The sequence below is a fragment of the Otolemur garnettii genome, unplaced genomic scaffold (assembly GCF_000181295.1).
Source record: "Otolemur garnettii isolate 467f Iridium unplaced genomic scaffold, OtoGar3 scaffold00144, whole genome shotgun sequence".
NCBI classification, from domain to species: domain Eukaryota; kingdom Metazoa; phylum Chordata; class Mammalia; order Primates; family Galagidae; genus Otolemur; species Otolemur garnettii.
The window spans coordinates 4035607-4040189 of record NW_003852539.1 but is presented as its reverse complement, the minus strand read 5'-3'; the positions used below and the strand labels follow the sequence as shown (position 1 = coordinate 4040189).

At 46.1% G+C, this 4583-nt stretch overlaps 1 pseudogene across 1 annotated transcript in view; it reads left to right on the top strand.

Annotated features, from left to right (window-relative positions):
* The window catches only part of LOC100961892, an 8371-nt pseudogene extending 6938 nt beyond the window's left edge, over positions 1 to 1433 (top strand). The window contains exon 2 of the transcript XR_001161651.2: positions 606 to 1433. The product of XR_001161651.2 is annotated as a U11/U12 small nuclear ribonucleoprotein 25 kDa protein pseudogene (transcript). The remainder of the gene's footprint in view (positions 1 to 605) is intronic.
* Positions 1434 to 4583: the final 3150 nt, after the last annotated feature.

Genomic DNA, 4583 nt, shown 5'->3' with positions numbered 1-4583 from the left:
TCACAGCTCACAGCAACCTCCAACTCCTGGGCTCAAGCGAGTCTCCTGCCTCCACCTCCCAAGTAGCTGGGACCACAGGCGTCTGCCACAACGTCTAGTTATTTTTCTTGGTTGCAGCTATCATTGTTGTTTGGCAGGCCTGGGCTAGATTTGAACCTGCCACCTTAGGTGTATGTGGCTGGCACCTTAGCCACTCGAGCCACAGACACCAAGCCAACTTAACAAATTATTGTGAGAAATTTCATGACCTTTTAAACAACGACAGCAATCTACTAAAAAAAATTCACTCAAATGAGAAATACACCAAAGAATAAAATAATACTAGACATAATTATTATTATTATTATTATTTTGGCCAGGGCTGGGTTTGAACCCGCCACCTTTGGCATATGGGGCCAGCTCCCTACTCCTTTGAACCAATGGCGCCGCCCTATATATAATTTTTTTTAATGTATTATATTTGTAAATTGTACTTATGTTGAAATTTTAAAAATATATATTACAATACTATTTTTGCGTTCTATGAAAATTTTTGTTGCTCCATATAGACCAAATTTTTAATTAAGAAACCCTGCCCTCGGTGCGCACTACGCCTCTCTAACGAGAACTGGCCGCGCTTACGGAGAACAGCGGCAGACTGGCGGCCTTAGAGGTAGCGGAAGATACCGGTCAGCCTGAGACGCCGGAGAACGATGATGACGAAGAGGTGGTGTTGCCGCACTCTGAAGCTGTGGACGTGTTCCAGGAGGGTCTCGCGATGGTGGTGCAGGACCCGCTACTCTGCGATCTACCGATCCAAGTTACTTTGGAAGAGGTCAATTCCCAAATAGCACTAGAATATGGCCAAGCAATGACAGTCCGAGTATGCAAGATGGATGGAGAAGTGATGCCTGTGGTTGTAGTGCAGAATGCCACGGTCCTGGACCTGAAGAAGGCCATCCAGAGATATGTGCAGCTCAAGCAGGAGCGGGAAGGGGGCGTTCAGCACATCAGCTGGTCTTATGTGTGGCGGACATACCATCTGACCTCTGCAGGAGAGATGCTCACAGAAGACCGGAAGAAGCTCCGAGATTATGGTATCCGGAATCGGGCTGAGGTTTCCTTCATCAAAAAGCTGAGGCAAAAGTGAACCTCCTGATAAGGACAATTCTACACACTGGTGGTTGAGCTTTTTTCAGTAGGATGGTGCTCTCAAGTTGTCCCTCTTTCACAGAAAGGACATTGAGGGACCTCAGCCCAGGTGTGGCCACCTGGGACTGTCAGCATGAACCCTACAGCCCTGAGGACTAGGACAGGATGAGCCAGTGCTCCCTTCCTATCTATTTGGCCTGAGCCTGATATCTCCTTGGGCCCAAATACCCTAACCACACAGCCAGTCCTACAGACTGTGGGCCTGGCTCTGTGTACAGAATAAATCTGTTTGTTTCTTAGTCTGAAAAGTCAAAAAAAAAAAAAAAGAAAGAAAGAAACCCTGCCCTCCCCCCCCCGCTGACCCCCCCTTCAGGAATGGTGTCCCGCTTTACCAATGTTAAAATCTGGTCACCTTAGTGATGAGGAAGATGACAGAAAAATAAAAATAGCTTCTAGGTTCGGTGCCCATAGCACAGTGGTTAGGGCGCCAGCCACATGCACTGAGGCTGGCAGATTCGAGCCCAGCCCAAGCCAGCTAAACAACAATGACAACTGCAACAAGAAAACAGTTGGCACTGTGGTGGGTGCCTGTAGTCCCAGCTACTTGTGAAGCTGAGGGAAGAGAATCACTTAAGCCCAAGAGTTTGAGGTTGCTGTGAGCTGTGATGCCATGGCACTCTACTGACAGGGGCGACATAGTAAGACTCTGTCTCAAAAAAAAATTGCTTCTAGATTTTGAACTTGAGTAAGTAGGTAGGTAGTTGAGCCATTTTCTGAGATGGCAAAGACCAAGAAAGAACAGTTTGGGGAACGCTAGGGAACAGATATTAAGAGTCCATGTCGGGCCAGGTGCAGTGGCTCATCCCTGTAATCCCAGCACTCTGAGAGGCCGAGGGAGGTAGATTACTTGAGCTCAGGAGTTGGAGATTTGAGATGCTTACTAGATGGCCAGGTGGGCATGAAGATGTCGAAGAGGCAGTTCGATATGAGTCTGGAGCTGGGAGGAGAGAGAGGAGAGCTAGATGGGACTCAAAGCTGGGTATGATCAGTGTATGAATGCAAGGGATCAATCAGGGAAAGGTGGGAGAAAGAATGTTCTAGGTAGAGCTTGGAGATCTTTGTGGTCCCTGCCAGCTTGGGGGTTTTGTGCTATTTCCTCTGTTTGGATAGCATCACTTACACAGGGTTCCAGTCTCGACTTGGGCTCATGTTTGACCCTCAGTTGAACACCTGATTCCACAGGGTCCAATGGACAACAGCGGGAGGAAAAGGCTCTATGGAAGAATAAAGCTTTTCCAAGAAGATAGGTAAGTGAAGGAGTCTCCATTGAGGCGAAGACCCAGAAAGAGAAGAATAAGAGGCCAGGTAAAATTACCTGTCCTTAAGCCTCTTGGCCAGGGATGGGGAACCATAGCCACATTAATTTAGCTGTAATCAAATAAGGATGTTTTGAAGAATTTCAATTAAATATTTTTAAAGCATACATTCATGGGTCCTCAAACTTTTTAAACAGGAGGCCAATTCACTGTCCTTCAGACTGTTGGAGGGCCAGACTGTGGGCCCTGGGACGAGTCAGCTGCTAACCAGGACAGGCAGTGGTGGCAAAAACACCCAGCGGGCCGGATAAATGTCCTTGGCGGGCCGCTTGTGGCCCACGTGCCAGTTTGAGGAACGCCTGCATTATTTTGTAAAAATCCAACTACCATGTACTTAATAATTTCCAAAAATGGAAACATTGTTAATTTTAAAATGAACTAACCTTTTGATGACTTTGTTGTGTCTGCTTTTTGTAGGAAAGCATTTGAACATTTGGTTGCGGCATTGAGGTCTGCAGTTTCAGGTGATCCTCTAGATGGGGATCAGTCCTTTGTGACCTTAAGGGCGTCCTGATTTGGGTTAGGTAGGAGAATGTGGATTTGCGGCAGTAAGTGGTTGAAAAGCAAGAAAGCATTTTTCAGGCATGTTGCCAAAGGGATGGACATTCTACTGCATTTATACATATATATACTATATGTATATAATATATATATTTTTTGAGACAGAGTCTCAAACTGTCACCCTGGGTAGAGTGACATGGCATCATAGTTCACAGTAACCTCCAACTCTTAGGCTCAAGAGATCCTCTTGCCTCAGTTTTTCTTTTTTTTTGTAGAGACGGGATCTTGCTTTTGCTGGTCTTGAACTCCTGAGCTCAAGCAAACCACCCGCCTACGCCTCCCAGAGTGCTAGGATTACAGGATTACAGGTATGTGCTACCAAGTCTGATCCATTTTTCTTTTTTTCTTTTTTTTTTTTTTGAGACAGAGCCTCAAGCTGTCCCCCTGGGCAGAGTGCCGTGGCATTACAGCTCACAGCAACCTCTAACTCCTGGGCTCAAGCGAGTCTCCTGCCTCCGCCTCCCAAGTAGCTGGGACCACAGGCGCCCGCCACAACGCCCGGCTATTTTTTGGTTGCAGCCATCATTGTTGTTTGGCGGGTCCGGGCTGGGGATTCGAACCCGCCACCTTAGGTGTACGTGGCTGGCGCCTTAGCCGGTTGAGCTATAGGCGCTGAGCCTGATCCATTTTTCCATATTTTAATTAGATCTTTCTTAGCATCAAAGAATTTATTTATTTATTTTCTTGAAACAGTCTCACTTTGTCATCCTTGGTAGAGTGATATGGTGTCATAGCTCACAGCAACCTCGAACTCTTAAGCTGGGGCAATCCTCTCGCCTCACCCTCCCAAGTAGCTGGGACTACAGGCACACACTATAATGCTCAGCTAGTTTTTCTATTTTTAGTAGAGACAGGATCTCACTCTTGCTCAGGTTGGTCTCGAACTCTCGAGCTTAATCAATCCACCTGCCTTGGCCTCTTAGAGTACTGGGATTACAGGTGTGAGACACTGTGCCCAGCTTTAACTATCTGTTTTATCTTGCTGAGATAAAATTTTGGCTAACTCTGTCCCTGCCTTACTCAATGCACTTTAAAATATATGGCAGCCAGTAGAGGTGGCTCATGCCTATAATCTTAGCACTTGGAAGGCCCAGGTGGATAGATTGCTTGAGCTCACAGGTTTGAGAACAGCCTGAGCCAGTGTGAGACCTTGTCTTGAAAAATAGCCAGGTATTATGATAGGTCCCTGTAGCCCCAGCTACTTGGGAGGCTGAGGCAAGAGAAATCTCTTGAGACCAAGAGTTTGAGGTTGCTATAAGCTATGATGTCATGGCACTTTACTGAGGACAACAAAGTGAGACTGTCTCAAAAAATAAAATAAAATGGCAAATCCACACTGAATTCTTCATTATTCAAATTCTGTGTTGCATTTGCATGAATATAGTTATATATTAGTTATTAGAACTATATTAGAATATAGTTAACAATCCTTGTAAATTGGGCAGCGTCTGTGGCTTAGTGAGTAGGGCACTGGCTCCGGCCAAACTGCAACAAAAAAGTAGTGGGGCATTGTGG